The following is a 12,621-nucleotide window of genomic DNA, read 5'->3' as shown; positions in this document are numbered from 1 at the left end:
CGAACCAGTTTATGGGCTGGGCACTGGGCATTGTTGTAGTTGTAATCCCATGTCACCACCTGACAAGAATTATTCCAGGTCAGTATGTGTTGCCTGTTAATCTGTGAGGTTATTGAAATCCAGTTGAGTGGTCACAGCTGCTAGGCAGACAGAAGTCTGCAACCATATTGTCCGCTCCGCACACGTGGTGAATGTCTTTTGTGAACTTTGAGATGTGGTCCAAGTGCCTAAACCTGCACGGTGTGGCATTGGCACACAGATTCTTTACTGTGTCAGCTAACGGTCGATGCTCTGTATAGATTGTAAGTGGTCTCCCTACAGTATCGTCGCGGAAGTAGTGCACCGCTTTGTACACGGCCAGTAGTACGCGGTCAGAGGTCAAACACTTCCTTTGAGAGTGTGTCAGTTTCCTTGAGAAAGAGAGAGGTTGTGTCATCCCTGGTACTTCCTACTGTAATACAGCACCTATCGTCTGGTTGCTCACGTCTCATGTAATGATACGACGAGCAATCCAGTGAAAGTAGTGCTAGTGTAACGGTGTGGGCTATTTGAGTGTTAATGTTGTCGAATGCAGTTTGCATCTCAGCTGTCCACGTTAGCTTCCTCTTCCATGATGTATTTTTCCACCTGCAGAGCTTCTGTGATGGGAAGTAGAGTTTCAGCAGAATGGGGTAGGTGTCATCTGTAGAAATAGACAAAGCCAAAATATTTACTTAGTTCTTGGTAATTTGTCGGAGGGGACCCATCAGTAATCTCCTCAATTTTGTCCTGTGTGGGCCGTATGCCTGTTGGATTGACTAGGTGGCCAACGAACTTGACGCAAGGCTGTTGCAGTTGGAATTTGTCAGTATTAATTTCCACCTCGTGTTGACAGCTTGTCGTACACTCCACATGTCCCTCATGTTCCTCTGTGGATTTTTGAGAATATAATTAAATCGTGTAAATAGCAGTAACAGTGTGGCACATTGAAAAACAACCCACCAATGAATCTTTGCCACGTCTGTGCAGCATTTTTCAGCCCAAACACAATGAATAAGAATTCATATAAACCAAATGGAGTGATAATGGCTCTTTTGTGAATGTCCCCCGTGGCCATAGGCATTTGGGAGTATGCTCTGTTACAGTCCAGTATGCTAAAGATGGTTGCCCCTGCCACCTGATGTGTGAAATCTTGGATATTCGGAACCAGGTAGCTGTCTATAATTTTTCTGGCATTGAGGTACCGCTAGTCACCGCAAAGGTGCAATGTACCATCTTTCTTTTGCTGCATAGTTACAGGTGATGCCCACACACTGTCAAAAAGTCTGAGTATACTGTCCTGGAGAAATTCTTCAATGACTGCTTTGGCCGCCTTGAGTTTGTGGGGGCTCGGCAGTGGGGGGAGGGGGCGAGGCGTAAAAGAAGTCCCGGAGTCATTAACCCTGTGGACGGTGCTGTTCATAATTATGCTAAAAGTTTTGTTTGGTAGGTGTAGTCCAGGGGATGGAATGCTGTTGTCTCATCTGTCCACAGGGGTGGCAGCCTTGTTGGTGGGTAACCTACTTGCAAGAGCAGAAACACTGTCGCTATTCGACTTGCTCATGAGAGTGTAAATACTGTCACTGTTCAAAACTCTTGCGAGAACTGTATCACCAAGTGTAATAGGCACTGTACTAACCTGCTTATCAGTTCTAGTGGTTGTACAGTTATCCTGTGACTCTCAGGTGTGCCAGGCCATCTGTAGTTGCTGGCAGATTCATTTCAGCTGGCTGTCCAGTTCATGATGGCGGCTGTGTAGCTGCTCGTTCTGTGTGCGTTTTGTTCTTCTCTTAGCAGATGATCTCTTAGGCCGTGATCTTTTCACAGAGTTTATTGCACAGTGTTGCACATTGTAATGCAAGATCCGCTGTGGTCTCCATGTCTAGTGGTGGAGGGGGAGGGTCTGTAGTGAACAGCAGACTGTTATTGGTGACACCCCCTACAGGGTGTAATCCATTGCTTTGTAATATCAGAGCCCTGCTGAGACCCGGGATGAGGTGGTAATGATGGAGGAAGTCTGTTCTGAGCACCGGTTCCACGGTTTCGGCCACAACAAAACTGCCTGGACGTGGTGTGTGGTCGTCTAGCCAGAGTGCGCAAGGGTGTCCCAATTACCAGTATGACTGGATCAGTTGCTGCTCGAAGTTGTATGATTGAGAGCTTGTGATCTCCTGTGGTGAGAAGTGGGAGTAGCATTCTTATGTCCAAGCCTGTATCAACCAGCAGGTATTTGTGTAGCCGTTGGTAATAAACAAAGAGTCGTGCACTGTCTGCACATGTGTGTGGTGTGGTATGCGATTTAGCATCTCCAGTAGAATGACGGCTTGTGGTAGGGAGATGGGCTGGTGTGTCTAGTCCAGACTGCCAATGTAATTTGGGTAGCAGCACGGCTGTCAGCATGAAACCAGCAGTAGCAACTTGTCATTTTGTTTTGGCTGGGCTATATTGTGGTGGCCTGGACATTGGCTGTCTCCCTTTCTTCCAAGTTTCCTGCAGGAGCAAGGTCCGCGTGCTGTGAGTGTCGCAGCACTGCGGCGGTCGCCGCCTGCAATGTGGCTGGTATCCAGTTACAGGTGGAGGATGAGGTTGCCTGGGATCTGCTCGCAGTATTTTGTGCTGTGTCTGCTGCTGCTGCTGCTGCTGCTGCTGCCGTTCTGTGCACCGCATAAGTCACTTGTGTGTCGGTCGCAGACAGGTGTCCTGGCACTGATCAGTGTCTGGTGGCATGCGGATGCCAGCATCCTATCAGGCATGTTTCCAATGGTGTGTCCACATGTACTACAAGTGCCTCTGTATTTGCTCTGGGAGTTTGAGTAAGCATAATGACCATAGGGCCCAGTCTGGTAGTAGGTTGTTATCAATGTTTGTGACAACGCTGATGGTGTGTCGTCATCCAGTGTCATTTCATTTATAGTGAGGTGCAGTTGTTGCTCCAGCGTGCATGATAATCACTGCAATATTAGTGACTTCACCATCTCATCCTTGTGCACAGTATGTAGAGGTGGATCGCTGATGAGATCTGCTTGTTCACTGATATGGTTGAGAAGTATTAACAGCTTGATCGGGTTGTCCTCAATCCCTGCTGTCCTCGTCATACATTCGCATACAGCAAAGCACACTTCTGGTGAGTCTGTTTGAATGGACAGCAGGTGGAGTTTGATAGGCATTGAGTGATTCCCGTAGTGATAATTTCGTGTTGGTCCCACTGAGTTGTCGTGCAATAGTAGCATATCGTTGCTCAGACCAACTGTGATGGCCTGATAAGGTGTGCCGGCATGATGTGGTGTGATATTCCCATTGGAGCTGTGGCCCGGCATGTGGCGCGGCCGGCCGGGTGGTGACATCACGCACATGGAGTGGTTAGTCGGGGCATGGCTGATATCTCTCTGCCGCCACCCGTGTGACGTATAGAGGCATCAGCGGACTCTGGAGAAATATATTTCTGTTGAATATCACAGTTTTCTGGTGGAGTTTGTCCGCATGTCCACTGTGCACACTGTTCCGTTAGTTGTGTCACAGTTGCTGTGGTGGCATTAGTGCAATGAAACGTAGTGCACAATGTGGGTGTTGTAGCAAATAAGTCCACATTGATGGCATCTCACCCCTCAGTTGTAATGCATGTTGCAGTAGATGGGGTGAAATCATGGTCAGTCAGAGGCCATCATGACACAGGAGATCCATATGGCGTGCCCATAGGATCGGTGGTGTGTCACGTAATCATCAGCTGAATAAATTCGTGGTAGATCATCGACCCACTTAGTATGGGTTCACTGTAGGTGTGGCAGAGATGCCTGGCTCAAACTTAAAACACTTCGTTGTCAGTGCTGGTGGTGTAGCAGTCAGGCTGTAATTCGGATAACCATCTTGTGGTCGTAGGGCTGTTGATGCACCTTTTTCAGCATCCTGATAGCTGTTGATGTATGGCCATGGTAAAATGGTCACATTGTGCATCCATTCCCGCATGCAGCAGGCATCAGCATATCCTAGTGTTAGCTGGGGTGTGGGGAGTGGTGCGGCCAGCAGGGCCATGACGTCACGCCTGAGGTGTACGGCGGCACGCGGCGCAGCTGCCGTGGCGTCACCCACATGACGTGTGAGAGCAAAAGCAGTCTGCAGAAATGTGCCATTCTATTCAAAATCACTGTTAACCAGCACTATCTGTCCCTGAGACCACCAAGTACACTGACCTACATATTTGTTTGTTGTCACTGATTCTTTGGCATTTATTACGTCACTGTGGTTGGTGTCCGTAATTAACCTGTCAATGCCTGACACCTCAATAATGGTAGAGTCACTTAGCTGATAGGAAGACTTGCAAGCAGCATTAGCACTAGCTGAATGTATATCAATTAGAATATTGCACTCGAGAATGGCAGGGGCAGCAGAGTATTGCCCTTGTTCATTACCGCCGATCATCAAGGTTAGTGTCCACATAACCACTCGTAACCTTATTTTCAGTGTTTGTTAAAGGCACTGTGATCGACGGAAGTTCAATATTGTAGTCCTTATACGTGCGCTGATGTGACAATGGTTGCATTGTCATGGAAGTATTAAACACAGAAGTATTGTAATTTCTGTATTGTAGTGATGAAAAGTTGTTAGATAAACACTTGCTGTCATTAACTGTAGCTGGCTGACCATCAGTGTGTGCAGGATACATGTCGGTGTCGGCATGGTGTTGGATTCTCACATCGGGTGGAGGTGGAGCAATGTGTCACACAAAAATGTCACCGTGTGATTGTCGAAAAACTCAGAGTCACCAATGTAGCACTTTGCAATAAACACAATGTTCATGATGCATAATAACTGCCAATGTTGCTGATTCACATACACAATATTTGTTTTTTACACATTATATGGACGCACACAACTTAAAACACCTGACGACTCACAACACACTGCCCGAGGACCGGAGTAGTTTTGCAGTGATAGTCTTGGGGACATAAGTCCATAGAGCTTGTGTCCCCACTACGTAACAAGTCAAATTCAGTGTCTAAAGACTGAGGTTTCTCTGCTAAATAAAAAGGTTAGCAGAAGGGACTGCTGAACAACTGTAGGCTTAAATAAAAAAAAACTGGAAAGATTTCTGGCCTTCATTACTAAAAGCATGTATCAGGTTTTTGATGAAATAGTGGAAGGTATAGCATTTTAATCTGTGCGAACAAAAAGCGACCTTTCAAACTGCAAAAAACTTCCAATAATAAGTTCAAATAAACTGTCCTAACCTTGAAAGCTTACCTAAGTGCACATAAACAAACTGACCAAAATAACAGAAGTGAAATCCGTGAAAATGTATGGAAAAAACTGGCCCAAGAGAACAATAAAAAAATTGAGGTGACCAGAAACACAAGAAGGGATCCCACTTATCCATGAGGCAAACAGAAAACCTGGCAACAGCAAAACATGTTTGGATAATATGACATCAAACATGACCCATCTTCCCCACAGTGCATCTGTTCTAAAACTAGCCATCTCTGATTGCCATGCGGTACAGCATTAGGTGGACGCAAATGAGATATCCTCTGACACTAAAAAGAAACTATATGTAAGCAAAAGAAATGACAACATCGACAGACTGAACTGCATGTTAGCACACATGCCATGGTTTGAGAATCATGACTTTTTCCTATGATAGCTTTGCTGCTGACTTTGGATTCTGTTTTGATGCCACATGCCCAGTTGTAGCCACAAAAGTTAAACAAACAAAACTATCTGGATAATAATAATGTCATTGAAGCAAAGGAACAATTAAAATTACTCCATAGTGCAATGCTGTGTAACAGAAATTCTCACACTAAAGGAGGCTTTCAAAATTTGTCAAGAATACTTAAAGGACCTATTAAGACAGACCAGTAGCAATTATGTTGCAAACAAGCTTCATTCTTAACGCAGTGTTACAGTTGGTGTATGAGAAGTGATAAATAGCTTTAGAACAGGCAGGGACAAATGCTGTATGGATTTTATTATTGACCAACTTGAAATTTTAGATATTTTCAATGAATATTTTTCTTCAGTGCGGAAGCTGTCAATGACACACATAATAACCTGCAGTATAATTTTAAAGACAATTAATTTGAGCATAGTATAAATCTAGCCCTGACAAACTGCAAAGAAATAATGAACATAATTAGCTCTTTAAAATCTTCCAGTTCTGCAGGGCATGATGACCTCAGTATTAATGTATAAAAACTGTGTAGAGAAAATGTCCCTGTTCCTTTGTCGGTAGAAGTAAGTAATGTATCAGAATCAGGCATCTTCCCAGACAGACTAAAAATAGTCCAGATAACACTGATCTTTAAAACAGTGAAAAATACAAAACTGAGAACTACAGTTTTTCCGTCTTTCTCAAAGTATTTCAAAAGTCTTTGTTGTTGTTGTTGTTGTTGTGATCTTCAGTCCTGAGACTGGTTTGATGTATCTCTCCATGCTACTCTATCCTGTGCAAGCTTCTTCATCTCCCAATACCTACTGCAGCCTACATCCTTCTGAATTTGCTTAGTGTATTCATCTCTTGGTTTCCCTCTACGATTTTTACCCTCCATGTTGCCCTCCAATACTAAATTGGTGATACCTTGATGCCTCAGAACATGTCGTACCAACCAATCCCTTCTTGTAGTCAAGTTGTGCCACAAACTCCTCTTCTCCCCAATTCTGTTCAGTACCTCCTCATTAGTTTTGTGATCTAACCATCTAATCTCCAACCTTCTTCTGTGGCACCACATTTCAAAAGCTTCTATTCTCTTCCTTCCAAACTATTTACCATCCATGTTTCACTTCCATACTTGGCTGCACTCCACTCAAATACTTTCAGAAATGACTTCCTGACACTTAAATCTATACTTGATGTTAACATGTGAAATTATGCTGATTCCCTGGTGGAGCTGTGGTTTTGTGCTGATCTGGAGTCAAGGTGGATATGAAGCTTTACAGAACTGTTCCAAATGTCTTCTTCAGAAACGGTTTCCTTGCCATTGCCAGTCTACATTTTATATCCTCTCTATTTCGACCATCATTAGTTATTTTGCTCCCCAAATAGCAAAACTCCTTTACTACTTTAAGTGACTCATTTCCTAATCAAATACCCTCAACATCACCCGACTTAATTAGACTACATTCCATTATCCTCGTTTTGCTTTTGTTGATGTTAATCTTATATCCTCCTTTCAAGACACGGTCTATTCTGTTCAACTGCTCTTCCAAGTCCTTTGCTGTCTCTGACAGAATTATAATGTCATCGGCGAACCTCAAAGTTTTTATTTCTCCTCCATGGATTGTAATACCTACTCTGAATTTTTCTTTTGTTTCCTTTATTGCTTGCTCAATATACAGATCATCAGGGAGAGGCTATAACCCTGTCTCACTCCCTTCCCAACCACTGCTTCCCTTTCATGCCCATCGACTCCTATAACTGCCATCTGATTTCTGTACAAATTCTAAATAGACTTTCGCTTCCTGTATTTTACCCCTGCCACCTTCATAATTTGAAAAAGAGTATTCCAGTCAACATTGTCAAAAGCTTTCTCTAAGTCCACAAATGCTAGAAATGTAGGTTTGCCTTTCCTTGACCTATCTTCGAAGATAAGTCGTAGGGTCAGTGTTGCCTCATGTGTTCCAATATTTCTATGTAATCCAAACTGATCTTCCCAGAGGTTGGCTTCTGCCAGTTTTTCCATTCATCTGTAAAGAATTCACAGTAGTATTTTGCAGCTGTGACTTATTAAACTGATAGTTTGGAAATTTTCACATCTGTCAACACCTGCTTTCTTTGGGACTGGAATTATTATATTCGTCTTGAAGTCAGAGGGTATTTCGCCTATCTAATACATCTTGCTCACTAGATGTTAGAGTTTTGTCAGGACTGGCTCTCCCAAGGCTGTCAGTAGTTCTAATGGAATTTTGTCTACTCCCGGGGCCCTGTTTCGACTTAGGTCTTTCAGTGCTCTGTCAAACTCTTCACACAGTATCATTTCTCCCATTTCATCTTCATCTACATCCTCTTCCATTTCCATAATGTTGTCCTCAAGTACATCGCCCTTGTATAGACCCTCTATATACTCCTTCCACCTTCCTGCTTTCTCTTCTTTGCTTAGAACTGGGTTTCCATCTGAGCTCTTGATGTTCATACAAGAGGTTCTCTTATCTCCAAAGGTCTCTTTAATTTTCCTGTAGGCAGTATCTATCTTACTCCTAGTGATATATGCCTCTACATCCTTACATGTGTCCTCTAGCCATCCCTGCTTAACCACTTTGCACTTCTACATCCTCATCTACATCTATACTCTGCAAGCCACCTGACGGTGTGTGGTGGAGGGTACTTTGAGTACCTCAATCGGTTCTCCCTTCTATACCAGCCTTGTACTGTTCGTGGAAAGAAAGATTGTTGGTATGCCTCTGTGTGGGCTCTAATCTCTCTGATTTTATCCTCATGGTCTCTTCACGAGATATACGTAGGAGGGATCAATATACTGCTTGACTCCTCAATGAAGTTATGTTCTTGAAACTTCAACAAAAGCCTGTACCGAGGTACTGAGTATCTCTCCTGCAGAGTCTTCCACTGGAGTTCATGTATCATCTTCATAACGATTTCGCGATTACTAAATGATCCTGTAACGAAGAATGCTGCTCTCTGTTGGATCCTCTCTATCTCTTCTATCAACCCTAACTGGTACGGATCCCACACTGGTGAGCAATATTCAAACAGTGGGCGAACAAATGTACTGTAACCTACTTCCTTTGTTTTTAGATTGCATTTCCTTAGGATTCTTCCAATGAATCTCAGTCTGGCATCTGCTTTACCGACAATCAACTTTATATGATCGTTCCATTTTAAATCACTCCTAATGCCTACTGATGGCGGGGTGGCCGAGCGATTCTAGGCACTACAGTCTGGAACCGCGTGACCGCTACGCACACAGGTTTGAATCCTACCTCAGGCATGGATGTGTGTGCTGTCCTTAGGTTAGTTAGGCTTAAGTAGTTCCAAGTTCTAGAGGACTGACGACCTTAGAAGTTGAGTTCCATAGTGCTCAGAGCCATTTGAACCAATGCCTACTCCCAGATAATTTATGGAATTAACTGCTTCCAGTCGCTGATCTACTATATTGTAGCTAAATGATAAATGATCTTTCTTTCGATATATTCGCAGCACATTACACTTGTCTACATTGAGATTCATTTGCCATTTCCTGCACCATTTATCAATTCGTTGCAGATCCTCCTGCATTTCAGTACAATTTTCCATATTTTTTACAACCTCTCAATATACTACAGCATCATCCGCAAAAAGCCTCAGTGAGCTTCTGATGTTATCGACAAGGTCATTTATGTATGTTGTGAATAGCAACAGTCCTACTACACTCTGCTGCTAGAAGGGGGGCAATTTCCTTTGCGTACTCTGTGTAAAATCGAACTGGTATCCCATCAGGTCCAGCGGCCTTTCCTCTTTTGAGCGATTTTAATTATTTTTCTATCCCTCTGTCATCTATTGCAATATCTACCATTTTGTCATCTGTGCGACAATCTAGAGAACGAACTACAGTGTAGTCTTCCTCTGTGGAAACAGCTTTGGAAAAAGACATTTAGTATTTCGGTCTTTAGTCTGTCATCCTCTGTTTCAGTACCATTTTGGTCACAGAGTGTCTGGATATTTTGTTTTGATCCACCTACTGCTTTGACATAAGACCAAAATTTCTTAGGATTTTCTGCCAAGTGAGTACATAGAACTTTACTTTCGAATTCACTGAACACCTCTCGCATGGCCCTCCTCACACTACATTTCGCTTCGCGTAATTTTTGTTTGTCTGCAAGGCTTTGGCTATGTTTATGTTTGCTGTGAAGTTCCCTTTGCTTCCACAGCAGTTTTCTGACGCAGTTGTTGTACCATGGTGTCTCTTTTCCATCTCTTATGATCTTGGCTGGCACATACTCATCTAATGCATATTGTACGATTGTTTTGAACTTTGTCCAATGATCCTCAGCACTGTGATGTTTAAAGCTTTACCGACATACTGATTGTTCCATAAAACAATGAGACTTTCATCAATCGAGATAGTGGTTATCAGCTAAATTCTGCTTGGAACCCTGTTATAGAGAAACTTCGTAGTCAACGTAGTTATCTGCATAAAGATGAAAATCAGCCTGATATCAATACGCCAAGCTTTCACCGTGCAAGGACCGAGACACAGCGCATGGAGTTGTTATGAAAGCGCACGCTGAGCAGCACATGCGCAATGTCACCTCAGTATGGCCTTGAATAGTGGAGCTCAGCGCATTACTTGCTAGTACCACTACAGTGGCACTCACCTGAAGATGGCCAGAAAACTCTGCGCCAAAATATCGTGGCAGGACGTTTCTGATATCCGGCAGTTCTCCCGTCTTTTTATGGAACAATCAGTAGGCCGTGAAAGCTTTAAAAATCACATCAAGCAACTCTACGGGGAGGAAGTGATGGAATGTATCCAAAGATTCGACAAGTTACATGAAAGAAGAGCGAGGCTGTAGAGCTCACTGATATTCTTATTAAGTTGCAGAGACAAGGGCACTATTCCAACATTTGTCAAAATTGTGCATTTCATAAATACCGCTGCTGCAAACAGCATCAAACGTAAAGCAAGCATGGCTTTGGTGAGAGAAAGGATTCGCTTTAGTTGGCATGAATTGGATTGTGTGTCACAGGACATGTTCCACATACATTTGGAATTGGCAGAAAGACTATCTTCTCTGTCGTGGGACTGGGTGGATGGTGTGACATGGGCTAAAGCAAACTGGAGCCACAATAAATCTGTGACGAGGCAAACTGCCAAGATTGACGGACTTTATACACAGATGCGGCAGGAAGTTCCAGCTCGATGATCTGTTGTTAATTTGACAGAGAAAACTTTAGATGACATGACTGTATCTGTGCCAGCAAAAGGACTGAATTTTGCTCCCACATCTGGTTCACCACCGGTAGTGGATTTCATCAGTGCCATCAAAGAAGCTGTACGCCGTCTTGATACAGATGAAGCGGAGGAAGTTCGTCGAGAGTCTTCCCATGTGTTGACCAGAGGTGCGCTAATGAAGAGTAACATCTCACCCATGGAGAGGATAGCCCTCTGTAACTTACAAGCAGACATGGATACAGTAGTCTTAAAATCTGATAAAGGAAACACTACTGTCCTCATACCAAGGGATGATTATATTAATAAGGTCAATGTTTTATTATGTGACTCAACATATCCCAAAATCGATAAGGATCCCACGAGCTGAGTGGTGCGAAAAACAGCAGAACTGTTATCAAATAGTTCTCTACTGAAGGAGGTCATCAAGAGACTGAAACTAAACAGTTCAGTTCCACCTAGGCTATATGGACTGCCTAAGATCCACAAGGAAAATGTGCCATTACGTCCAATTGTGAGTAACATTGGAGCAGCCACCTGCGACATAGCAAAATTCTTGGCATCTTTGCTCAAACCAATGATAGGCAAGTGTGCACATCACATAAGGAATTCTGGTGATATTATCAGCCGACTTCAGTCACTACAAGTGCAAAGTAACAACTTATTGGTCAGTCTTGATGTGGTTTCACTTTTCACAAAGGTGCTTCTGGTGGACTCACAACTTCTCTTTGGCAATTTTTTTTGGTGCAGACATTACAGCGTTGTTTGGGCACACTCTCTCCTCTACATATTTTATATTTAACAATGAATTTTACGAACAATCTGACAGTGTCGCCATGGGGAGTCCTTTGTCTCCCCTGGTGGCCAATCTTTTTATGGAAGATTCTGAGGAGAGAGCACTCGACTCTGCCACTTTTAAACTGACTGTATTTAGGCGATACGTTGACGACACTTTTATAGTGTGGCCTCATGGTCTGGACCGTCTCCAAGAATTTTTACATCACATGAACTCCATACATGAAAACATAAAGTTTACCATGGAGGTAGAGAAAGATGTTTGTCTGCCATTTTTAGACATCTTGGTGTGACAGAAGAGTGGTGGCACACTTGGTCACTCGGTGTACAGAAAGCCCACTCATACAGATCTGTATCTACAAGCTACTAGTTGCCACCATCCAGCACAAACAATGGGCATTCTCAAAACCTTGATCCATCGTGCAAGTACTATCTCTGACGCCGACAGTCTTCAAGCAGAACTGGAACACCTGCAAAACGTATTTCTGAAGAATGGCTTTTCACCTCGGCATGTGTACAGAGTAAAGAAGACCTACAAATGATGGAACAAGGAAGAGGAAGAGACCTTCAGGTTGACTGCTTATCTACCATTTATTGGGAATATTTCTTCACAGATCGGAAGAATATTGAGATAGTATCAAGTGAGAGTCATTTTTCGCCCTCTTTCCAAAATTTCATCACTGGTGGGATCCATTAAAGACGACCTGGGCCTGCATAAATCAGGTGTTTACAAGATTCCGTGTGAATGCGGCAAATCATATATAGGGCAAACAACAAGAACTGTGCAGGAACGCATTGTGGAACACCAACGACATACTCGCCTTCTCCAACCAACCAAGTCTGCAATCGCAGAACATTGTATTTCCACAGCCCATTCCATGAATTACGACGACACAAAAATTTTGGCCCATACATCAAACTTTTGGAGCTC

At 43.4% G+C, this 12,621-nt stretch overlaps 1 long non-coding RNA gene across 2 annotated transcripts in view; it reads right to left on the bottom strand.

Moving 5' to 3' along the window:
* The window catches only part of LOC126355844 (uncharacterized), a 73,576-nt gene that overhangs the window by 38,094 nt on the left and 22,861 nt on the right, over positions 1–12,621 (bottom strand). The window lies entirely within an intron of this gene.

Source organism: Schistocerca gregaria, chromosome 3 (genome assembly GCF_023897955.1).
Source record: "Schistocerca gregaria isolate iqSchGreg1 chromosome 3, iqSchGreg1.2, whole genome shotgun sequence".
Taxonomy (NCBI): Eukaryota; Metazoa; Arthropoda; class Insecta; order Orthoptera; family Acrididae; genus Schistocerca; species Schistocerca gregaria.
The sequence above is the reverse complement of the archived record's forward strand: the minus strand, read 5'-3'. Positions and strand labels throughout refer to the sequence as shown.